Below are 26,726 nucleotides of genomic sequence, written 5' to 3'. Positions count from 1 at the left end.
CAGACCTTCTAGCACGTTTAGATCTTCTTCAGATCTTTAGAACATACTCTGTTTGTTCTTTGCACATCCTATGAGCGGAGATATAAAAGCACAGGAATGTCTCCTTGGGATGAGTATGGGAAGACAAATGCCAAACATGTAGTGTTAGCAATGAACAAAAGTCCTGGCAATCCATGCTTAACATTTTTCATGCATTAACAAATGCCTCTGAGGAACAGTGTACGGTATGCTTGAAACATTTTAAACTGTTCTTTTTTTAAAAAAAGGAAAAAGAAAGCATGGTGAATTTGGTTCTTATGACATTTATATTGTTCCTTCACCCCTGTTTCAATCCAGATAGGTATTGAAAACAAAGTATTGAGGTAAGGTTTTAGAGAACAGAACTGGCTTATTAACGGGAAATGGCCCAGCTTGTGCCAACAGCTCATGGGTCAATGAAGATGTGTGGCCATTATAACATCATGTTAACAGCACAACACAGAATCATGCATTGAATCAGTGCTTCTTTTCTGGGGGTACTCAAAGGTACGTAGTACTGACACCTCCCCCCCCAATGTTAAAAGTGTGGCACTTACTGTAATAACTTCATGGTGGGTTCCATGCATTGAACCCATGGAAATAGATAGGCTTAAGTATGTTATAAACCTGCTGTTATATTGTGGTTCATGTGTCTAGATAGCTCAGACAGGTGCAAACCTAGTCAACAATAGGGAATTCATAGCCCCTGGGACATTTCTACTTGTTCCCAAACTTCACAGGAATCCTGGTGAACAAAAACAAAAACAACTTTAACATTTCAGGTGGGTGATTTAGTTGCTTAAAACCCGGGGGCACCTTAAGAGAAACACACTTTCTCTCTCCCCCATATGAGATTGTAGTAACCATTAGTTGCTTCTCGTCCAGCTATTTAAAGCTATCCAGCCTTCCATGATCTCGACATGTAACAAAATTAAAATCTTGTATACAAGGCTAAAAAAATGTTTTCAGTCAAGTGTGCTTCTGCCTGGGAATTCATGTGGTTTTTGATTTTTAAGCATTTAGCAATTGCTTTCATGATGCTTGATCGCTAGACTTAGTATAGCGTTGCTGTTGCTTTGAAATGCTTTCACACTGTGCATGAACATGCAAGCTATCACAGGTTAAAACTATTAAAATGTCCTTCGTTTTTCAAAAAGTGTGAGCAATTGTAACTTGGGGCTTTTCTGTCTTCTTGGAAACATATGAATATGAAAACATTAATAAAGCTTAGGAGATCTGCTTGAATGAATGGTAAACTTCTAACCGGTGATTTTCAATCAGTGTTGGAATGTCACCATATTATGATCTAGACATTGAGTACTTTAATCTCTAAAATACCTAGTTCTCAGCTATATTTTGGCCTTCTTTAGTGATAACAGGTCAAAAGCAGCCAAATGATTCAGCGAGTTATAGACAGCTAGGATGGGAGCGGGACAGAAAAAAGAATCAACACACACATAAATTCAAAGTTTGTTATAAAAGGATGTTTTGAAGGAGGATGGTGTTTAAAAGGATGTATTATGACACTGGTGTAAAATGATGGGGAAATTTGATAATGTGTACAAATGTCCACTTTACTTATAGTATGTTTCCAACAAAATGCGACACATCAAAAATTATTTACAAATGTTGAAGGTGAGGGAAAGTATGTATGTAATCTGGAGTGAGTATTGTTTTAGCATGGTCTATAATATTTTACCCTAAATAATACCATATGTATCATATCAGTTTCAGGGAGCATATTTATAAAAATGATGCTATAATGTCATGATACAGAGTTGCTATTAAAAGTTGATAAAACGAGTCTCAAGAATGTTGGCAAACAGCTAGCATGTGAAGAGAGATGCACTTTTGCTGGTATTCCACCCCCACCCCCCTTTGTCAATAACAGGATGCTTTGTAATTAAACATGTCTCCTTGTCAAAACATAGCAGGGAAGGATTCCATGGTACCATTAGTTCGCTGTTTAGCTAAAAGAAATGGTCCGTTGCATAGAATACCGGTACCTTTCCTTTCCACACATAATGATAGTCCAAACTGAGTGTTTTTGAGTACTCTAAAGTGTTCTCAGGCTAGGATAATCATAGAAATTATAGTGGGAGTGCATTAAACTAGCTGATGAGGATAAAAAAAAAATGTAGACACTAAAATAGGATGTTTAACATTTAAGGAAGATCTATTTAAGCTTTCCACAAATCACTTCCCTGCCAAAGAGATTAAACGTACATATATCCGTTATTATTATTTGTCTGGGGTGATTTTAAATTAAACAAGTTGCTGTAGCAATCAGTTTGTGTAATCTACATTTGTGACATCTTTTAAAGACCTCTTTGATACAGACTAATAAGGTCAAAACATCAGATAACGACATGTTGATGGCAGAATCCAATGCTCTGTGTATATCTCTTTCTTTGATCTATCATGTTTATGTGTCATCTGTCACTAGGAATCTGAATGAAGTTTGCATTTTAAAAAATTACTTACAAAATATCATGGGATTCGTTATTTTGTGCTCTCATCTAAGTGAGTGCACATGAGTGAGATTCTGTGAGTATTTGTTAGATTACGACGCCTAGACCGTCTTTTTAAATAATTTTTAAAATAAATTCCATAATAACAAATCCTGCTATGTTAACTTCCATTTAACCAATCATCTCCTATCTGCACACATGTATATTGTATATCTGTAGTAATATGGCCAAATTCTGTTGTGAAATACGTATCAAAGTTTTTGAAAACACAAAATCTTATGAAAGAGAACGAGCTGCAAAGCAGAATGGAATCAATAGTTCATTAAAAATGAACAAAGTGAGATGACATCACAAATCACATTGTTGTTCAGTCAACTTGTTGCATTAGATTTTTTGAAGAAGTTCCATGGTACCTGGTAGTACATTGTTACTTTAAGCTTTGCAAAAGGCAGCTCTAAACCAAGATGGTTGCCATGGTGTTTCTGTACATTCAAGGAAACTGTTAGAGCATTCTCTAACGTTGGATTTGATTCAAAGATTGAATGCAAATATTTTTCTTTGAAGCAGGATCTTAGGCTTCAAAAATTAGAACACAAACCTTCATGAGTGCGTGAGTGTGTTTTAAATGAAAGTGGTTGTCAGAGTTGAGGGCAAATGCATATCTCTTGTGGGTACACAGCAATCAAGTTCCCTTATTATTCAAACAGCCATCCAACTTGACCCATCTTAGCAATGGCCAGAGAGAGATGACTGCCTCAGGTGGTAGATGCTGGAGGACATTGTTGGCAACTCCCTGGCTGTTCCTCCTGAGTCCCTGGCTGTACCCTTCTGTTAGAGGACAATTGTGCATGCCCCCTGACTTGACCTGCATCCCACAACTAGCCCTTAGTTGTGGTAGAGGTTAGTATTGAAATATTCAGCTGCCAGTCCAGCCAGCTTCTGTAGGTGGATAGGACAACCATCTTATTCTTTGCCACAGGCAGCAAAATGTCTTGCACAGCCCTGCTATTCAAGCTGGACCTGGAAGCTTTCAGAGGAAGTCTGTCATCACCTATTTTGGCCTCCAATGACTGGCTGTTTTGTCTTATTGGTTGTTCTATAATTTTAACTATTTTAGTTGGAAATGGATGCAGATGTACTAGCTAAATCCATTCACATGACATCCCACAGGTTTCAGGTTCAACGCCCTCTGAATTTGAGTTTTAGCAAGATCCAAATACTTAAACGTAATACTTTGACAAACCGGCAGGCTAGGATTCAGATTTATTTGAGAATTCCAAGGGATTAAGGTAATGCCACAATCAGTGCACTGCTTCAAGAGTTTGTTGGATTGTCGAGACATTTTAACCTGCCATAGAGGAAACCCCAGTAGATTTTTTAAATAATAATAAAAATACTGGTCCTCCATAAAATTTGCCGTGGATTCTTTCAACCCTACCAAAACAACATATAGATTGCACAACAGTTATTTATAGTAAAAGATTGAAAGCATCAAACTTGGCAGCTGTACTCAAGGAACACATAAATCCATTTGTCACACAACTTCAAAAATCTTAGCCATATCTTCTAAATCTCTGCTAAGCTATAATCTGAGTCTGGGACACTGTTTCTTTAGTTTTATTTTTAAACACAGGAAGTATCAGACTGAAATTGTAGGAATGTTTTTGATTCGATGAGAGCTTGATGATGCTGTCTGAGGGGAAAGTTTAACCATGAGGTCAATTAGATGTATCATTATTAAATCGCCTCAGAAATCTACTGCTGTACACAGACGAGCCACTAGGTATGTAGCCTGCAAAATTAGGAAACATTAAGTGCAAGAGTCAGGGAGTTCTGATGACTGAGGTCTTTTTTCACCCCAATCAACTGATATCAACTGATAAGTTCTTTTTACATTCCTCCCCAAACCATTGTGATTGGAAGTACAAGAGAGAAGACTGATTATTCCCTTCTTGCAAGCCAGGGCTGCCATTTGCAAAATTATACCCCTTCCTCTCTTGCTCAGTCCCTACCCCTTCCCTTTTCCTGCCTGGACTGAAAGCCCATTAAACCAATAAAAAATGCCACCTCAGGAACAGGGCTCCCAGAGTTCTCAAGGCTAATCAGGGGCTACCCACACAATTATTACTCAGTCCTCAAACAAGCATGCTACATAGTGAGGGAGGGAGCTACAAAAAGAGTGTAGGGTTTGGGGAAGAGCCAGCATATAATGTCTGGCTTCTTCCCCATTCTGATAGGCCTGAAGGCCCACTTGACCCTTCCCCAACTCCTCCGTAGGGTAAAAAAACCATTTTGAGTCCTCTTTCCAGGTGAGTTGGGGTGTGACAAATGCACCCCCGCTCAAGGTTGGGCGTGGCATTCTGCTAAACATTCCACCTTTACCACAAAGCACAGAGGAGAACTCAGCAACAGCTGCATATAATTCCACCTGAACCTAATAAAAATGCCATTGCGGTATTTTGAGCAATATGCAATTGTTAGCAGCACATAAACCTTACACCTGCCTCTGCCTGGCTGCAGATGGTGTCCATTGCAGTGTGCTGAAGCCTAGCTACAGTCTTGGGAAAGTGATAAAAATTGTGGCAGCTCTGAGACCAAACCCCATGCTCTGGTTGGAAAGACTTTGGAGGGAAGGCAAACTGGGAGTCAATCTCAACACTGGAACCGCATGGAGGACCTAGTCCAGAGCAGTTGAAAGGGTGATGGGTGAAGATGGACTTTGAATGGGGAGGGCGAAAAGTAGGCCTGAACTGGAAGCAGGACAGAAGTTGCTATTTGATTAATAATAATAAATGGTCCCAGACCCGATTCCTATTTCATTGTTATTTCACTATCATTTTTAATCCTCCCTCTCTGCCAAAAAAGAAAAAGAAAAAAGGATTATCGGAAGGTTTATGGATTCCTATAATGAAGACAATGCACAAGACACAACACAAAAGACAAGACACAACACAAAAGGGAAGTGAATTAGTGGGGAGGAAGAAATAAGCAAATCGGTACAAGTTCATTTACCCGCATGGCACAAGAAGAGCTTTCCCTAGTGGGAGGCCTTGGTACCATAGTCCAGCCTCAAGCTCAAGAAAGGAATAATATGGCAGCAACAAGATCAAACCTCTTTAGGTGGAAGTCTGCATCTCTGTGCCAGAAACAGGAATATCTATGGTAGCAAACTTGGAGGCACACTTGGCTCCTGCTAAGGTATGGGATTCAGTAGGTGCCAAGCCTGGATGCCAGTCTTTTGCCAGCCCCCAGTCTTTTTGTAAGATTTGCTGGTGTAATATATATGAAGCCTTTTGAATGGTGTAGCTCTGTATACGAGCATCATTGCCAACAATTTTATTCATGCTAATAATAGCTGCACTACAATTATAGGGATAACTGCACTTGGAGAAATTGCTTTGTTGTTCCATTTATTGTTTCCTATTTGATAGCAATGTATAAAGGTGTTTGCTTGTTTTCGGCTCAACTTTGAGCTTTAGTGTTTCCCAAGGTGCAGCCTGAGTGCTACTTTCCAAGTTTTCAGACATCTCTTTCTGCCCAGGCGTCCTTATACAATACGCTTTGGGGGCCATTCTGGCAGAAGAATTTCCCTAATTAGTGTATCTTTGCAATTCCCTACCTGTTGCACATTGCCAAAATCATCCAACTCCACTCTCTGGTGTACTGTACGATAAGCCTGTACCTTGCCCACTTCCTGCTGTGGCAGTTTGCATCTGAATAGTTCTCTGAGCTTTTATAAACAGTTTGGCATTACTGGCTCAGTTGCACTTTACAGCCCAATTAGCATTTTTTGAAATAGGGAAGGAGCAGCCAAATTTATGTGTGCTTTAAAGTAAGAATTAGAAGAGAGCATTGGTTTATTTTACGCATCGAGGAATTTAATCTGGGTAATTGAGTGACTGCCCTTTTTTCTTGTTAGCAAAACAGATTGACTTGTGAATAATTGGGAATATGTAGGTTAACTTCTCTCACATTCCATTCACTGAGGCAGAGAAGGGTTTGCTAAAAATAGATGTATTCAAAAAAATATAATTAGATATCTGAAGCTTTACCTGCTAATATTTTTTCCCCAGACTGACCTAGGAAATTTTGCCTACGTTTGAAGTAGGCCTCTTGTTCATTTAACATTTGCCCAAACAAAATGTCGGATTTGTGGGAGGTGGGCAGACAATCATGGAACCTGTGAAATGCAACATAAAATACATGAAGAATAGTAATACCAGTAGCTGATGGTTGAAAGGAACCCAGAGGTCAAAACTTTGCATCATTTTACTTAAATTTAACTAGGTTAGTCAACAGAAATGCCGACATTATGCTTTTGGTGTTGGAATGTATTCTAGTAGTAGGGCGACATCTTATGTGATGACATAAAACCTTTCCAAAAGAAGGTAAGAGGGAGAAAAGAGCTACTGATGTAGCAAGTATTGTGTGCATTCAGTTCCCTCTCTTAAAAATTAAATGAAACAAGGCACTAAAGCCACAATTGATTTTGCAACTCAGTTTTAAGCTACAACAAACTATTCCTGAACTTATTATTAATTAATCTTAAATACAACATTTCTTATTTACAAAGGGCTACACTCACATGCAGCATGAGAAGTGGGTCACTCTTTTACACATTTTGCAAAGGAGAAACTGAGCTGACAGCTAATGATGTGGCTAACCATGCTGTGCCCCCCAGTTCATGACTGAGAAGGGATTTGATTACAGGTCTCCTTGCATTAAGTCTGGCCTGGTCACCATTAGACTTCACTGGTTCCAGAAAGGGTTACCCAGCCTCAAGCTGCTGGCAGAGCTCCATTTCAGAAGAACTGGAGTTGCCAGCTCTTGAAAGGCAAAATTTTGGCTTCTAAGCAGACTGCAGGAGGTGCTGAAGCAATATAGAAGGGGTGGAGAACCCAGCAGTTAAAGGGGGGAAGCCAGCAAAAAATGCTCTGTTCACATAAGGCAAGGATGAGGGAATATTTTTAGCTTGAGGGCCACATTCCCTTCTGGACAACTCTCCAAGTGTCACATGCTGGTACTGGATGAGTCTAAAGGCAACAGTGAGCAGAGCAGTCAATGTGAATTTGTACAGTAGGCTAGTTTCAACACACTCTCATGAACTTTTCAACCCAAATTAAACATGCAGGAGGGGGGAAAGAAGAAGTACGCATGTGAGTGTATCCTCCTTCTCCCTCCTTATCACCAGACTGCAACACCCTTTATGACAGTTCTGGATCATTCTGGGTGGACCCAATCCAACCCAGGGTGATCTGGAGCTGCCTCAACCCACTCCAACCTAATCCCTGGTCAACCTGAATTGCCCCAAATTGGCTTGGAATCCTGCTTAGGGACTAAATTCACACACAAACAAACAATATCCTGCACGAATCTTCAGGGACCAAAAGGGTACAAAGGGGCAGGTAATGTCAGTAACCCTCACAGAGTGATGAACAAAACAAAGGAATCAAATTTTGCATCTTTCCTAGCTCTGTTGTGCTCATCAGATTCTGATTTAACAGAGGCTGTTTTTAATTTAGCATCATTTAAATTTTACTCAGGAGATTTTGTAATGAAAGTGTTATTCTTGGGTGCATCTTTAATCAATCTGAATTACTGAAACGGCTCTTCAGAATTAATTCCAAATCAGCTGCCCACTTCAAGGCAGAAACATTCTCTTCTGGAGGCTGGCAGCCTCCTCCATCCTTCTGTGAAATGAAATATTGGGCATCTGTGTGTGCATGGGAAAAGTGAGAAGTGGAAGGGCCATAGCTTAGTGGTAGAGCATCTGTTTTGCATGCAAAAGGTCTTGGGTCCACTCCCAAACATCTCCAGGTGGGGATGAGGAAAATTCCCTGTCTGAAACCCTGGAGAACTGCTGCCATTAGATGAATCAGTTGTCTGACTTGGAATAAAGCAGCTTCCTAGGTGAGTTCATTTACACAAGTATTGTGTAGGGCACCTTTTTATGGAGATTTTCTCAGGGGAGGCAAGAGTTGATGGGACTTGACTATCATGTATGGGGTCCACCATCAAGGTGAGAATGGTCTGTACTTTGGACAGTTGTGTAGAACAGGAGATTTTTCAAGCAGGGATGTGGAAGTAACATTTATCTTCCAGTGATTAAAAATACAAGAGACCTCTCCTCCTTTGCAATTGGTCAGTTTAGCCTCAGATTTTCAGAGGTACAACTGTTTTTTCATGCACATCAAGCACAGGGCAGGTCTGCAAAAGCAACATGTGGTTTTCCAAACTAAACCCAGCATAGCCACTATAATGAGACCTAGGAGTTAAGTAGTCACATTCTTAGCCACCAGCAATGTAGTGAAACAGAGTTATGATGAGCAGGGGGGTGGCTTTGATCTTACTCTCCAAGCACATTTTTCAGGCCCCAGAAAACCTTGATAATGTAGCTGCAGCACTATGGTGGGCCTAGCCCAGTGTCCTGATACAAATCACCTCCTCCCCAGTTATCAGACGGGTCCTTTATAAATAGGGAGGGAACAAAAACCCTCCTGCTCAGCTGATCTGAATGGAGCAGCTAACAGAAGGGGCTGGGGGCATGTTCATGTTCTGTAAGTGTACGTACATGGGAGAGAGTGCAGTGGCTGCACTCACTTTTGACCATGCCGACCAATGACTCATAACCTGCTGGGGGGGGGGGATGGCTAAGGGTAAAGGTGGCTCTCAGCCCAAAAAATCATTACCAGTCATTATTATGAGGATAAAATGGGAAGTCCCGTTTAATTTTATACCACCCTGAACTTAGGCATTCTAGATAATGAGCAGTTGCTCCTGCCCAGAACTGTGATTCATCGTGTTTCCTCCCCTGCTACACCACTGTCAGAAACATAACGCCAGGCCTGTATAGGAAAGTCAAACCCTTTCCAGCTTCTAAACTTTCCAAAGAAAATGGGTATCTACCATTGGTAACAGAAGATTAGGTTAGATGGAGCTTTTGTCAACTCAGTAGGACATCTTATGATCTTAAGACCCTTCGTGCTTGTCTGGCATAAAAATAACCAATGAAAAGATTTCAGCATTTAAATGGGAATTTGAACAAAGGCAATGAACTAAAATTAGTGAAAGATGGGATGCTAAAAATGGGTAAGAAAATTGCCAATAAACAATATGAGCCATTCATGTTAGGATAAAATAAGCAGTCACGAACAAGCAGGCTATTCCTGGAAAAGAATAAAAAAGCTGAGAGAATTATTCTTTTTAAAATTATCTGCGTATTAACCTCACATGCAGGTTTCAGTTGTGGTTCAGCGTGTCCAAAATTCTGAAATTGCCATATGACTGAAGACATTTCTTGTTTTTAAAGTATGATTTTACTCAAAAGTTTCCCTCCAATATTGCATCTTGAAAAGAAAAAAAATATATTTGACAGGGTTGTACAACATTTTTATCTGTCAGGACATTTGCTTGACATCAATAGTTCGTATAAATATTTCTTATTCTATTCCAGATCTTTCTGCATTGAAATATTTCAGATTGAAATATGTCAGATTATTAACATGTACTGGGTTTCCAAAATGGAAGACATTTATTTTACAAACAAGTTTGTATGGTTTTGACTAGCCGCCAAGCAGCTCCTTCTTTGTTTTTCTGGGGTTACTGGAAGGCTATACTAATCAGTGCAGAGTAGATGTATTTGTGCAGGAAGCCTGGATTAGGTAAAGGCAGGTTTTCAGTGTAACTTTCTAAATCTGGGAAGCTTTATGTTATTTGGTTTGATTTGCTATTACTATCTGTCATCAATCACTGGGAAAAACACTGCATTTTAAATGTTGTAATAGATTGTTCCCTGTAGGCTGATTCACACATGACTGTTCACCACTACAAAATCAACTCCATAGCTGCCAAGTTTTCCCTTTTCTCGTGAGGAAGCCTATTCAGCATAAGGGAAAATCCCTTAAAAAAAGGGATAACTTGGCAGCTATGATCAACTGTGTAAATGGGCCATCACAATTCTAAACATTTTCACATCACCCAAAGTCACATGAGATGGAATGGGCCCAAGTTTGAGTCATCAAATGTGGAGCTATCAAGTACAGAGAAATAAAGCAAAATACAGGCAGTGTGAGACAGTCTTCAGCCATGCTAGACCATTGATTGGTAGCCTAGCACAACAAACTTGGATCTGAACACATTTCCTATAAAGGGCATATTTCTTGTGTAGGCCATATGGACCACCCAAGTTCAAAGGCAGTATACCACTAAATACTATTTGATGAGGAGCAACAGCCGGAAAGGACTCTTGTCTTCACATCCTGCTTAGAGGACATCTGGTTGGCCTCTGTGGAAACCATGATAATGGAAACCTAGATCAAGGCTGGGAATCTGTGTGCATACAGATGTTGTTGGACTACAAGTTCCATCATCCATGACCCTTGACCATCCTGACTGGGGCTGATGAGAGTTGAGGTGCAACAACACCTGAAGAAGACCACAGGCTCCCTATCCCAGGAAGGACTACACGCATCTATAGTCAGGGCTCTTCTTACACACTTAGAATATTTCCAGTTGTGTATCTTCAGGATGAAAACAGACATAACATTTCATGCACAGGGAAAGTAATTTGAACACCAAAAGCTCTGAAAACAAATGCCTCAAAAAGAGTCCTACCTTTAGTTCTGCCTGCTAATAGAAATAGATATTTAATTCCTCTTGTCTATAGTTTCAGCGGAGGCAAGTTACTCCTTTCCAAAGCTCATACAAAGTAATGGAAGACATACAAGAACGCTGTCATTGAGTTCAGGAGTGTAATTAGGGGTAATTTTAGACTCTGGACTTAATGGTATTATTCCTCATCTCACTCCCAATAATATTGTATCACTTCAAAATGTAGATTTGGGGGTTTTCTTGCTCATCCTGCTGAGGGGTGTCCTGGACCACTTGGGTCCTATCCTGACAGCACCATTGATGGAATGGATTTGTTCACAAGGTATAACACCTTAATTTCACACCTTGATTTCATTTGCTGCTTTCTTTGTTTGATGCAGATGGAAGGGGGCGGGGAAGGAAAATAACTTCTCAGTTGTGGGCCATTGCTTTTCTCAGGATCTACCTGGAAAATGATATTTTTGTCCAGGCAATCATATTTTATGAGTCACAGCTCGAACTATTCTCATTAAACCTCATGGTGGTGGGGACCATGTTTAAATGCAAGTGCTGCCCTTCACATTTTAACCTCATTGGTGAAAATACAGATGAAATGCAACAGACTCCTTTTGCAATGTCCGGCTCTAAAATTTCATCAGCATCACTCTTTCCTACCTAGCCAGCCAGTCTAAAATTCACAACCCAAAGAACAGCTTGAATTTAATATAGTGAAACTCCAATCAAACAATAAATTGATAAACTATTTTTCTGAGCCTTCTGTGCTAGCTTCTTTCCTGTAAGAAATGAGCATCAATTTCGCCAGACTAATAGATTTGAAGATATTACAGGTAACATTTGTTTGTATTGGGAATTATTTCCTTTCCACAAGCCACACTTGTGGATATATATTCACAGCTAAGTTATATTAAAAGGTAATGTACATAATAAGTCAGCCTGAGATCCCATTACAGGACCAAAACTTCCCTGGAGGGAACCTCCCCTTTTTAGCATTGTTTCTGATACTATATTAACTGCACAATCCTAGTCCTATTTATTCAGAACAGCCGTGAACCCTACTGAGATTGATCAGCCCTACCTCTGAATTAACAGAGATAAAATTGGACTATTATTTGCAGTCACAGCATCAGGGCCAGGGGAGTTTCTTTCCACCTTATGAAAAGATTAAATTCCAAATTAATGGAATCAAGCTTTGAGTCATTGCATTTTATCAAAAGATCTTTCAGAGAATCTAAACTATTATCCTAGGCATGTATTCACTTTTTCCACTGAGCAGCAGATATATCCCTGATATATTAAAAAAACTGCTATTGCAAATCACAGTCCTCTCAGTTTCAGGTTTTTTTGTAACTCACACACATATACCCAGAGCTTTTGGAAGAAATACAAGGTCAAAGAAGAGGAGTTCTAAGCCAGCCTTCCCAATTTAGTGCCTTCCAAAAGTTTTGGACTACAACCCCCACCAAGCTCAGTTAACACAAGTCAGCTTTCTGTGGCTGATGGAAATTGTAGTCCAATACAATTTGGAGGGCACCAAATTGGGGTAGGCTGTGCTCAATAAATAGTATACTAAGTGCTAAAACCGTATGGCACTGCAAGTGCCATGGTATCTATCTATCCATCTGTGTGGCATTCAGTTATATAATTTTCCAACTGTAGTCTGAAATGATAACAGTCCTGGAAGATTATCACATGGAGTGCCTCTCACGATCATTGAACAACACATGACTAGATCCTGGTTACTGTTTAGCAAGAGATCATGGAGCTGATCCACCAATACTTGTTTTGCAAGAGTTTGCATACATGTGGAATAGAAATGAAATATATGCTCATGAGTTTTTCCCTGAATAGGACAAACAGTGTGAGTTTGCCTTGAGGTAAAACCTGGCAAGAGTCTTGGACTTTGCAATGTAATGTTAATAGTCTGGGATATACAGGTGATGTCTCTCAAAGAGAGCTACTTGTTAGAAAGGTTGCTTCATGATACAGAGAAAGGAACAGAGGGCATGCCTTTTCTCTGTTTAACCAACAATGATGTAATCTAGATCTCTGTGTGAAAAAAGAAATTATCGTAACTGGTTTTGAGTCAGGATGTAACACAGACTGCAGATGCACACAGAGGGCTGAGCTGAGTTTTGGGGAGTCTGTAAGCCAGCCTCCCCATCCTATTGCCCTCCAGATCTTTTAGATTACAACTCCCATCAGCTTCAGCCAGCATGAGTAGTAGTATTTCATTCCTATTCCACCTTTCCCCCATAGAGCTAAAGGCTAAGTATATGCTTCTCCCTCCCCACCAGTTTTGTCTTCACAACAACCCTGAGAGTTAGGTTAGGCTGAGGGATAGTGACTGATCAAGGCCATCAAGTGAGCTTTGTGGTTGAATGAGTATCTGAACCTGGGTATCTCTACCCCTAGTTCTGCATTTTGTCATAGAGTAAGCTGGTCACTAAATCACACTGTTCGAAGCTGGAGTTAAGTCTTTATTTGTGAAGCATGAGCTTCATAGGCTTGGAGAGTGTCAGACCTAAGGAGAACATCAGTTCATGCCCTGTAGGTCCTACCCCATGAAATTAGTAGCCAAGACTAAAATTGCCTTATCCCCTCTGCCAGCCATCTAAGTCTCCTCCTTTCCAGGGTTTACTGCAAGCAATCAGAGACTGTGCCTGCATACAGTCTGCCTTTGTTCCTCCCATTTCATACCTCTCCTGATTCTGGGAGTCAGGGGAGGGGCAGAGAGCTTGTTGCAGCAGAAAGAGGAGACATCCATCACTCTTCACAGCCTGACACATCTCTGCCTCTTGACCTCCCTTATCCCACTCACCTGCTTCAGCTTCAGCCTCTGATTCTTGGTTTCTCTCTGCCACAGACTCTCTCAACTCTCTGAGCCCTGTTACCCCTTCAGCCTCCAACACCTCTTCTTCCCAGTCTTCTCTCTGTGACCACTCATCTTTGTTCAACCACTAATCTCCAGGCTCTGAGCCTTCTTCCCTTGGGTGTTCCCCAGCTGGTTCCTTCTACCATTCTTCTGTAGCCAAGCGGTCCATGACAATTTTAACCCCACCATAGGGGAGGGATAAGGATAAGGGGATATCTTCCCCTTCTCAACTATGCTTCTCAACTATGCCCAGGCTAAATGAGATCCTTGAGTTGAGAAATTAATAATATAACTATAATCACTATTAATCAACATTTTGGCAGAGGTGCATATGTAATAATTAGCATGATATTCCTCCCAAAGATCATCATTTGAGAGTGGTTGTTTAAACATTAACAGCAGGATTGTCTTCTCAGGCAGAGATGAAAGGAAGGGAAGAGATTGGGTTGCTGGTTATTTGTGTGGTGTTATAAAATTATTTAGCTGTAGTGCTGACTCAATCCAGAACTAATTTGCTTGTTGAGAATGCCTGAGCAGAAAGGGATACAGCAGCTACTGACACAGTACCAAAAGGAAAGAAGTCGGGAAACTGCTATTCATTGCCTCAATTCAAATTAATCCAATCTAATTTTACCTCCTCGCTGATTGTGTTATTTCACACAGCAGAAGCCAAGATTAAATCTGAATTGCATGAGGGCACAGACCCTTCACCCTTCAGCAAGAACTTGATCTCCCTTATGTTCAAAAGTGCAGCTTTGCTGTGCTTAAAAAAAATCAGATTGAAAGAAAGTGGGTAGGAACAGTAGTCACACGAAGGCTTGTTTAGGAATACCTCCCATTGAATTCAATAAACCGAATTACTACAATCATATACACATTTGTGTAGATATGTACTTATTTATTTATTTTCTTTTGCTCTTCAAGGAACTCAAGGTGGTTTACATCGTTCCCCCCTTCATTTAATCCCCCCAACAACCCTGTAAGGTAGATTAGGCTGAGAGAGAGTGACTGGCCCACAATCATTGAGTGAGCTGCATGCCCGAGTGGGTATTTGAACCCTGGCCTCCCAGGTCCTAGTCCAACACTCATAACCACTACACCACACTGTCTCTCTTTACACCCTAAATGTCTAGTGGAGAAAGGCTTGATGCAGCAGGCATGTCCAACAGGTAGAACACCCCCCCTAAAATGGGCCTTCCTCCTTCCTAAAAAAAGCTCAACAACTTTGACCTGAACCCCCCAAAAGGGGGTAGATCACTGCCAGTTTTTCACTCTGTGAGTAGATCACATTCTCTTGGGAGTTGGCCACCCCTGCAGTAGTGTATTGTCTTGGTGCTGTCAGACATTTTAGAGGCAGGTGCCATTCACAACTAGGGCCGACTGCTGGTCATAAAAAGGAAAGAAAATTGGCTTGGCCTGCTGCTGTCCCTTTAACAAGTGATCTCATATACAGCACCACAGGAGGTGACCTGCATTATCACCTGGTAAATAGCTGCAGAGCTAACTTCTCTGGGAGGGAACAGCTCCTTTGAGCTGGTTCAAAACTTGTCAGTTGAAATCACCCATCTCTGTTGATGTAATAAGAGTATGCCAGAGCCTTTGTAACTCTGACCTTTCCTACACAGGCGGCAGCAGAGATTGTGTTTATGTAAAGATAGAAAATTCAACTTGCTTTTTAGTTTGGCTATGTAGTGTTTGGTTTTCAACTCTGTATATTTTATAAAAAGCTTTAAACAATTTTTTTATATTATTGTAAGATGGCATTGGGTCGTTCTGAAGAAGATGGCTGGGTTTGTTTGTTTTTTACAACAGTAATCGGAAATAACCAGGAAAGATGCTAGAACAGATAATTAAATGGTTGGTGTGTGAGCACTTAGAAAGCGCTTACTAAGACCCAACATGGGTTTCTCATGCCACACAGAACTTATTTCTTTTTTTTTCTTTCTCTTGATAGCGTTAACGGTTAGAATGCTGTGGGTGTAAGGTAAAGGTAAAGGGACCCCTGACCATTAGGTCCAGTCGTGACCGACTCTGGGGTTGCGCGCTCATCTTGCATTATTGGCCGAGGGAGCCGGCGTATAGCTTCCAAGTCATGTGGCCAGCATGACAAAGCCACTTCTGGCGAACCAGACCAGCACACGGAAACGCCGTTTACCTTCCCGCTGTAGCGGTTCCTATTTATCTACTTGCATTTTGACGTGCTTTCGAACTGCTGTGCATTTCAATTTCAGCCGCACTGCAACATTTGGAGAAGTGCAAATTTAGAAGGACAACTGTGTTGCAGTTTGTATCCTGCTACAAAGAGTGTGAATTAAGTACCAGTAGCTAAATTGCATAAGGACTTCTAAACCACATAAGGACGTTTTGCTATATCTGATATCCGGATGTGAATTTAAGGATTAATATAAGCAACTCCATTTTCTGTACCCTTCAGGTCTCCTGTTCTGTAGGGTGAATCTTGTGATGAGAAATATATCTTTCCTCCTTGAAGCAAAACAAGCTAATACGTACAGTATATATCTATATATCTATACAGTATATAGATATCTGAAGCTGCAGGGAGCCTCTCAATCGCATTTTCCAAGGAAGCTGTCTTGCGGCCTAGCAACAAACAAACACCAACTCAACGGCCTGAAGAAGCCTGCTGCTTTAATTATGGCTGGCCATCTGTGTCAAAAATTGAAATACAGACCTTTTAAATCTCTTTGTTACCTTTAGGCCTTTGCAATATGTGGATGGAGTCTCTCTGAGACAGGTTTTCAGGAAGGAGCAGGTGCCTCCAAAGAAATTTTGATCTCATGGACTTATGCCACACATAAATGCAAATGCGCGCACACACACACACACACACACAAAACCAACACAATAAAAATGAAATGAACAAACTCCACATGTGCAGCTCAGATATCCATAGGTTAGTGTGTGCAGAACTTGGGAATCTATGGGATGACCTGCAGCTTTGTAGAATCAGGGCCTAGTTCTTGAAAATCTGGGTGGTGATTTGCTCATAGAACTAGGGTTTCCCCAGTGGTGGAGCTTCATGCTCCAGCACCAGGGGGCGGAGAGCAGGCGGGGGCGGGGCTGGCACGCGTCTTGGGGGTGGGATGCACCGCCTGCAGGGGCATGGCACGCGTCCTGGGGGCGGGGCGCCCAGCGCAGGCAGGGGAGCAGTCGCGATGCCACCATAGCTGCCAAGTTTTCCCTTTTCTCGCGAAAAGGGAAAATCCCTTTTAAAAAGGGATAACTTGGCAGCTATGGATGGCACCCTACTGGAATCACGCTGCCGGGGGCAGTGCACTCCCCCCGCACTCCTCTTCCTCCGCCAGTGGGTTTCCCATTTCAACCTCCACACTGCAAATCCTAACATGTTGCTCTCCCAACAGTTGGGAGATTCTTGGGTATGGTAAGGGATATTGCGCATGTGTGTATGAGAAGTACTGCCACTGCAGAGGAGAGTTGGCAGAAATAATGAGTAACAAGGGGAAGGGACATAGCTTATTGGCAGAGGACATGCTTTGCATCTGAAAGGTTTCAGATTCAATCCCCTGCTTCTCTACATAGACCATCCCCAGGAGAGAAATCTTGGATAGTTGCTGCCAATCTTTGTTTACAATCCTGGGCTAGATAGGATTGTCTATTGACCTCAGGCAGGTGCCTTCACTGTAATCTGTTCGGCCCCTGCTAAAAACATTTTTCTTTAGGCAAGCCTATCTAGATGTGTAGAATGTTGACATGTGTTTTAATCTGGTCTTTAATTCATCATGGATTTAAATTATTTCTGAATACTTTAAAATTTAGTTGTTGTAAACTATTTTCACTGGTTATTTTCTTGTGTTTTGGTTTGGGTTTCGGTATACCACTTTGAAATTTTATTACAATATAGTGGAATGTACTGTAAATTACATAATAAGTAAGTAAACATGTGTGGAGCTAGGCTGCCAGTGATACCTTATTATGAACCTGGCAGAGGTCCTATACAGCAGTCAACCATTAGGGGCTAAGCTGGAATGATTTCTGCTCCTTTAAGTGTTTACAAGAATAGCAAACCAAGCCTGCTGTAATGCTGTATCCACATTATATTACTCAGCCAGTAAATAACTCTGACCTTATTTTCATTTTTCATTTTTCTGGCAGCTTAGAAAATATTTCAGTTTGAGTGCCAATTTAAAGATCTCTGGAAGCTGCCATGGTAAAACCTGACAGGCACACTACATTGTGAGACATTTTGTGGTGGATATATTATGAAAAAAAGTGATATAATCCATTGGCTCAGACATTTAAATCTCTGCACTCAAAGATCTGGTCTATTATAAGTCCATATGCTTATCAAAATTGTTTTCAGTCATACTGGGTTAGGGATAAAGTGAAGGTACTCCCATTGTATTCAACCTTAAAGGGTCTTGTCAAATTAAGAACCGGGTTCCCATTTAAGGTGCAAAATTCTCCATGGTCAAAATGCAAACATAAGTCTGGCATTCCCTGTATCTGTGGTTACCACACACAAATACTTGTCTGAAGTGTTGCTTTCCAGCAACACGGTTTGAAATGTCCTGTCTGGACAGACCAGGTTTGACAGCTAGAGTTTAAGCACTTCTGTTTGGGAAATTGTATGAGCCTATCTTAGTGGATGGGAAACTCTGTATGTGTCTGTCATAAGCTGCCTGCTCTCCCATTTTCACTTACACATGTTTATTGGAGCTTTCCTCAGCTATCATATAAATGGGGGAAATATTCAGCTCTCGCAGCAAGAGTTGTTATTTTATTAAGGCACTTGGCAAACCAAATGTGCAGAATTTGTGTGGTGCCATTAATATCTACTCTCCTAGAAGTATCAAAACATTGTGGGCTGACATTGCCTCTGTTGCCTTCTACTTACTTGACTATGCATTAAATTAAGTCAACCATTAAATGATCACAGAGAATGAGAGTGCTTTTTCCCCCCAAAATCTGTGTGTGCAGAATGCTCTGCCTATAATGTGAAACATGCATGGTAAAGAGCATCCGTTCCTAGTATCCCCACGGAAAATGATCTGTGTGCTTTCATAGGAAACAGGCATAGATAATTCACTGTCTCCTTCAGAAAAGCAATTCCACAGAACCTCAAGGCAAGTAACTTGCTTCTAAGTGATCAATGAACAAGTAGTATGTGTAAATAGAAAGTAGAGCATCCTGTAACTTGTTTTCCTGGAACATACATACAGGCAGTGGCGGATGAACCCTCTCCGTCACCAAACCGCCCGGTGACTCATACGCAACATCCGTAAGGACTGCGCACATGTAATGTCCGTATGGACTGCGCACGCATGGCAGCCTGTATGGACTGCACATGCACGGCAGCCCAAACGATCAACATGCGAGCGGCAGCCTGTACAGACGCCATGCGGACGCGGCGCGAGCTTCGTCCACACTGACTGTGTGAACGCCCTCCACTGCTCTACAGGTGGGGGGAGGCAGCGGGCCATCTTGTCACCCCCGGGTGGTGCCTGGGTCAGACCACCCCCTCACCCCCCTTTTATACACCCCTGCATACAGGATGTTGTGCGGGACCTGAATGAGTTTAGGGACGGTGCTCAGAATACTTATAGAAGTATAATCAGCAGTACCAACAGGCTTAAAAATATCTTCTATCTGTGGGCTGTTAGGCTGTTGAATGGAAAATAACAGCGAAATTGACTTGCAAGGTGGTGTGTTGTTCGATAAGAGATTGAGTGGGTTTTTTTGGGGGGAGGCTCGTTTAATTTCATTGTACACAGGTTGTACAATGACAATTGAGGTATTATTATTACAAAACAAAACATCTCAGAAGGCCCAGTGTGGGATGTGTGCATGTGGTTTGCTAGCAATGATGCAGGTGAGAGTATACTTTCTCTTCGACTTGATAATTTGGTATTCTGTGCTGTGACAGACCTCATATTTTAAAAACTCCCCAGTTCAATCCCTGACATGTCCAGTTCAGGTAGAGCTGAGAATGTATCCTGTCTTGAACCCTGATGAGCCTGTGTTAGTCAGTGCTAAGCTGGTTGAACCAGTGATCTCACTTTGTATATGGCAGCTTGCTGTGTTTGATTTTAGCAAGCAAAATAATTCTTAATTTTTTAAAAAAAAAAATCCTAAGGCATTTTGAACATATTGTTGCTCCCACATTCCTTTGTAGTGGGAAGCATAGAGACCTTTCTGACACTGCTTTGCTTTCTTTGGGGGCTGTGCTGGAGCCTTAAATGGCATCTGTGCAAGAATCTGCTCACAAATTTTCAACCGATGGAGGGGGAGTGGACATCAGGACAGCCAGTTCCCTTCCTACAACATAATCAGTACAACTCACACAGAACCTCACATTGTTTCTCTTTCTGCAGTCTCTTTACCCTTTGCCTGTTAAACATGTCTTCTTATTTTATTTTTAGAAATTTAGACACACACACACCACTTCATTTTTCTATCCAGGAAGTACTCTCTGGAAGGTAGGCCCACCACCAAAGTTTGCAACTCCCAAGCTTATTTTGAGAATCGTGGTGTTATAAGGTGAATTATATAAGCTATGAATTCTTCTTTGGCTTGGCTTTCAATCTGAGCCAAGGAATAGATCAGCTCATCCCTCCCCAGAGTCTCCAAATCCCTTGCTTACCTTACTCTTTGTTCTGCTCTGACAACAGTGGGACACTCGGTGTCAACTGTAGTTTTCAACAGTTGAGAATAATAAAATCATAGGATTATAGAGTTGGAAGGTAACCCAAGGGTCATCTACTCCAACTCTCTGCAATGCACAAATATCAAATAGATAATACAGATGGTCATGAAACCTCCACTTAAACATCTCGTAAGGAAGGAGACTCCACCACCACATGTGGGCGTCTGTTCCACTGTCAAACAGCTCTTACAGCAACAAGCCCCAGACAGAACCCTGCTGCACCCCACTTGTCCCCCCCCCCCAGGATCACAAGGAACTGTTAGTGAGCACTCTTTGGGTTTGTCAATGGTCAGTCAACCAGCTACAAATCTACATAATACAGTAGTTACCTCTTCCAGTCCACATTTTATCAGCTTCTCTACAAGAACATCATGTGGGACTTTGTCACAAGTCTTACTGGTCAAGATACACTTGATACATATTTGTTTAAAGATCATTCCATGTATATTTAAGATTCTGCATTTGTGGAGAGAGTAGTGTAAGATTTATCCCACTATCAGTTGTTCTGCTGTTTTTGTAAGATGGCAAGATGCAAATACCTAGGATAGTTTCTTGCCAGCATTGGGTTGGGTTCAGACTTACTCATGCTTAGAGTAAGCCCATGTGGCTTAGGTTAGCCATGACTAACCAGTCCCATTTCCCCCCACTTTTTTCACTCTAAGCATGAGTAGGTCTGGATTCAATCCAGAGTTCTGAGGTGAAATCAGAGGTGGAGGGTGAGGTTGTGAGGAAATGAATTCTAGCTAGTCAGCAGCCACAGATTTATAACTGGAAAGGTGGATTGATACAACAAATGAGCACATTATTTTCTGTACATGTGTTTGGATTGTTTTAAGGATCAATGACCACATTGAGTTGACTGCTTAGCATACATCAAATTATGGCTTTTGTTATGATCTATGGCCTAAACCAGGCATCCCCAAACTCAGCCCTCCAGATATTATGGAACTACAACTCCCATCATCCCTAGCTAATAAGACCAGTGGTCAAGGATGATGGGAATTGTAGTCCCAAAACATCTGGAGGGGTGAGTTTGGTGCCTGGCCTAAACAAATAAATTATGTTTTCTCACAAAGGTTTTCACAGAGCTACTAAATCTTTTTTTTTCCTTCATAGCCAAGGGCTAATCACTCTCCTGAGCTTCCCTACAAATTGCCTAATGTTATAAAGGAATGTACTAACAACCAATGCATCTGCACAGGTTGGATTGAAATGAAAGGAGCTGTGCTTGGTGAATTGAGCCCAATATTTCTAAATCTCTTGAAATACCGAAGGTTAGCCCTGAGCACAATTTCAATTATATGGATGTGGAGTCAGAGGAGGTGACTCCATAGGAAGAGGATGATTTAGCCTTATTTCAAAATTAATTTACAATTCCCCCATAAAATATTGTAAAATAAGGTATGTTCAATATCATTCTGCCAGGAAGACTGTATATCTCCAGGTTCCACCAAAATGTATTATTGAATAGAAATTATGCTGTAACTGAAAGATCCCTGTAGAGTTTGATGAAGTTCTGCAGCTGGGGTGCCTATTTCATATTTGCTCATAAATTAAGATTCCTTTTATATAGTTCATCAAGAAGAAAAGTGTGTGTGTGTGTGTGTGTGTGTAAAAATATTGATACTGTAGTAGAATTGCTAAACCATTGGTGAGAAAGTAATGTATTGCTTATGAATGTTTACACTGTCTTTCCACCAAGGGTGCAGTCCTAGAATCATAGAACTGAAGAGTTGAAAGGGACCACCCCAAGGGTTCTCAAGTCCAACCCCCTACAATGCAGGAATATCAAAGCATCCATGACAGATGACCAGCTCTTACCATCACAAAGTTCTTCCTGATGTTTAGTCAGAATCTCCTTTCTTGTAACTTGAAGCCATTGGTTTGGGTCCTACCATCCAGAGCAGGAGAAAACAAGCTTGCTCCTTCTTCCATGTGACAGCCCTTTAGATATTTGAGATGGCTATCATATCCAGGGCCGTCTTAAGCAGGTCGGTCGCCCTGACACCATGGTACGCAGATTGCTCCGGCGCCCCCGCCCCGCCCCGTTTCTTCCCGCGGCTGGTGGGCGGGCGCAGTGTGCAGCGTGGTTTCCGCGTGGCTCCGCTGCGCAGCAGCCCCTGCCACCCCGGCGCCCCACGCCACCCAGTCTACCTCTAGAGCCGGCCCTGATCATATCTCTTCTCAGCCCCCTCTTTAGCAGGCTATACCTACCCAACTCCCTCAACCGATCCTCATAAGGCTTGGTTTCCAGACCAGCCTGTCAACAGCCTTCATAAATTGCAGTGTTCAGAGCTGGACACAGTACTCCAGCTGTGGTCTGAGCAAGGCAGAAAGGAGTGGAACTATTATTTCCCTCAGGGTAGTTGAAGTCTCCCATGACTACTATATCTATTCTCTTTGAATGTTTGATAATCTACTCTAGAAAGGCATCATGTAAGTCTTCGGTCTGTCTTGGAGGTCTATAGCAGGCACCCTCAGTAAGGTCACAGTTTGTTTCTCTCTTCACAAGTGTACACATCCTGTAAAGAAGTGTACACAACCTCCTACCTCTGTGTTTGGGAGCACATGTGGCATTACTCAGCATGAACAGAAAAAAACTTCTAAGCAACCAGTGGACCCTGGAGCACACCAGTGATGGCATTGCTGCAAACCAGGATTTAGGGGTTAAACATTCAGAGCACTAATTTTCTTATTTCAAATTGTTTTTCTGAGCTGGACTGGAAGCATCAGGGTCTGCCAACATGGGCGTACCCAGCAAGGGGCAGGGGGCAGCTGCCCCCCCCAGAAGCAAAAAAATATATTAAATGCTGTGCCTCACTCCAACTTTCCCCACCAAGCCTCTTCGCAGACGCCAACAAGGAGGGAGGGAGAGGGTCTCTAACCACCCCTGCCCCCCGCCCGCCCTTCATCTCTGCTCCGGAAAGCGTGAAGAAAGGAGGACCCCGCTCCACTCCCACCGCGCACCTTCTCCACCAAGTGCCACTCACGGACACAGCTGGGAAGGAAACGGCACACAAAGGGAAGGCAAGCTGGAGCCCCCCCCCCTCTAGCCAGCGCCATCTTTGCATGCGTCGCGCCCGCCCCGCCCCCTCCGAGAGAGATCCAAGGAGGAGCCGTAAGGCATCAGCGGAGGCTCCCCTAAGGCCACCCCCCCCCTGGGAAGGATCATGGAGCACCTCAGGTGGTGGCGGGAGTGCTAATCCCCATTCCCGCCCCCCTCCTCCCTTCCAGACACCTTTACCATGGCTTGCTGCCCCCCCGCCAGTCTTGATCCTGGGTATGCCCCTGTATGCCAAGGCTGAATTCAGTTGGGTATGTGTGGAAGTGTGCTTAGCTTTTGCATGGTGAGATCTGCATATTTCTGGTCCAAATTTTATACCATTTGAAATGAGGGCAAGGCATAACAATGGAAAAATATATTTTTATATATGAAAAAGTTGTCATAAGCTTCAGACTTTCTCCCATCTAATCCACTTTGGTTTGTTCTTGCATTTGCCATTTTAAGATCAAATTTGATTTTCCACATCACAAACACTGAACATAGTGGTGGAGCACAGACTGTTTTACAACCCAGGACTCACAGAGTGTTTCAGCTCTTTGCTAAACTCCTTTGCCATCCAAATCGGGGCTTTTCTCCAGATGGAAGCCATGTCAGATCAATAACACCTCCCCACCTCTTCCCTTGAATAGCACAAAGTCCCTATTACCATATTCACATCCACAGCTGTTGAACAGATCAGTTCTAAAAATGTTCATATTAGGGAATATTATTTGTGTTTCTGAAAATATAATCTGTAATTCCTACAGCGTTTTCAGTGTACAAAATGGTACAGTGGTCCTCTCTTGTTTGTCTAGATGCAGAGTTATTTTGTGGAGCTGTGAACTAAATGAGCCGATTTAATTTTTAATCTTCCAGTAGTATTCCACCCTTCTAGAAATACCAGTTGTACTGGTATGTTTAAATAGAACATACACATATGAGTGTGGGTGCACAGCTCTGTGGGAGGGAACGTACTTTGCATACAGAAGTTTGCATCTCTAATCCCTGACATCCTTTTGGCTCAGATCAGACCAAGTATCATCACGCATCACACTTAGGCAGTGGCCAAGGGCAGCTGCTGCTCACCCTGAGCCCCGAACATTGGGGATGAGAGGGGCATTCTGGCACCACAATAAGAATTAACTGGGTACGGGAGCCGCTTCCACTTAAATACTTGTCTTATTGCGACGTGCTCTATATGGGAATATCACTGAGGTTGGTCTGGAGGATGTAGGTGGTGCAAATTGCAGGGGACAGGTTACTTGTGGGGGCAAGCTAACAGACAACATCCTACCAGTGGGATTTGCACTAGCTGCCAAACTGGTACCAGGCCAAATGCAAGGTGCTGGTACAACATATAAATCCCTTTACAGCCCACGACTAGGTTGCTTGAGAGACTGCCTTATCCTTCATAAACCCAGTTGTCCAGTGCAGCCTGCAAAAGACCTCCTCCTGAAAAGTTGCAAATATATAGTGAGCTTGTACCACAGTAACTCAGAGGCAGGGCTTTCGGTGTGCCTGCCCTTGTTCTATGGAATAGCCAAAATTAGTTCCGTTAATATACTGATTGCTATCTGAAAGATCGTGAAGCAATTTATGATAAGTAAAGACACAAGTGTATGTGTGTATATATATCAGGGGTCCCCAAACTAAGGCCCGGGGGCCAGATGCGGCCCAATCGCCTTCTTGATTTTTTTTTAAATCTACTCTGTACTGCTATGTAGCAGCATCCCTGAAAATCTACAGATCTGTCTGATAATGGCATGAAGAGATCAGGCCTGGCAGAGACAGTGTGAGTTATTGGGGGGGGGGGGAGAGACCATCACTTGAATGGAGCTTCCTTAGACTAACCTTCAGGTTTATTTGGCTCAGGGACAGAAACCAGAACCCCTATGGGGACTGCCTGATTCACCTGCCCAAAGTCAGGGAGCTGTGCCATGGCCTAGTCCCGTGCATCATGGGTGCATTGCTGTAATGAGCCAAGAGGAGTTATTGCAGCGACCCATCTTGGTTTTGGATACAGAATGGAGCTCACCCAGAACTGGAGTTGGCACAGGTGATGGAACTGGCATCTGCCTACCTCATCCGAAATAATTATACCTGCATGGGGGGGGGAGTAGCAGTGTGAGGAATTAAGTAGAACATAATGATCCTGTTGCAGAGCCTTTGAAAAACAAATCATTGAATTTATGGTCTTCGTCTAGCCCAAGAATAGTGATTTGCTTCTTTATTTCCTGGCCAAAGGGGAATGGCATAACTCTATGTCAGCCTGAGAGAATTTCCCTAGCAGGGAGCAGAGCCAGTGCCGTTGCTGCTTTTTCCAGGTGTAGCACATTTCATTTGCTACAGCACACCAGCAACCACGACAGTGACCTAATAAGACTGACTTGGCAGGCAGGAGATAATTGGATTTTCTGGCAAATAAATAGGTTTAGGATCAAAGGTTTTCACTTCCAGATTTTAGAAACAATTTTAGAAATGAAGCCCCTGGGAACACTCTGGTATAAGAGATGAGAGGTGTAGTTCTGGAAAGATGAGGTGCTTTTCAGGGAAGCTCTTTCCAGCTACAGAAACATCTCCCCTTTTGTGATGTCATTTTTCACAGGCAGAAGCTGTGAACAGGGGTAAAAGTGTTTACACATTCAGAACGAGGAAAGGTAGCATCACCCTTAATCTGAATTGGCTTTTGTGGTATAACGGTAGTATTCATGATGTTATCATACTATGAAATCTGGTTGGGTGGGATCGTGGGACTCTGGGCAGGTCCATACAAGGACAGGATCCCAAATTCAATCCACAGTTGCACAAACCAAACAGCCAAACTGTTGTTGCTCCTTTCATTCATTTGATTTGTATGCCACTTTTCCACATAAAAAGCATGCTCAAAGTGGCTTATAACAAACAAGCAAACATCTCAAAAACAAATTCAGAACATAGCAAAACAATAACAGAGTAACCATTTCATAATAACATAGCAAAAGAACAGCAAATATAAAAAGATGGAGCAGAAATTAAGAAAATATTAAG

At 42.2% G+C, this 26,726-nt stretch overlaps 1 protein-coding gene across 5 annotated transcripts in view; it reads left to right on the top strand.

Annotated features, from left to right (window-relative positions):
• Positions 1 to 26,726, top strand: part of KCND3 (potassium voltage-gated channel subfamily D member 3) — a 278,323-nt gene that overhangs the window by 12,426 nt on the left and 239,171 nt on the right. The gene's annotated exons all lie outside the window — the stretch shown is intronic.

This window comes from Zootoca vivipara, chromosome 7, assembly GCF_965207765.1.
Source record: "Zootoca vivipara chromosome 7, rZooViv2.hap1.1, whole genome shotgun sequence".
In the NCBI taxonomy this organism is placed as follows: domain Eukaryota; kingdom Metazoa; phylum Chordata; class Lepidosauria; order Squamata; family Lacertidae; genus Zootoca; species Zootoca vivipara.
This window is presented reverse-complemented; position numbering and strand designations above follow the sequence as displayed.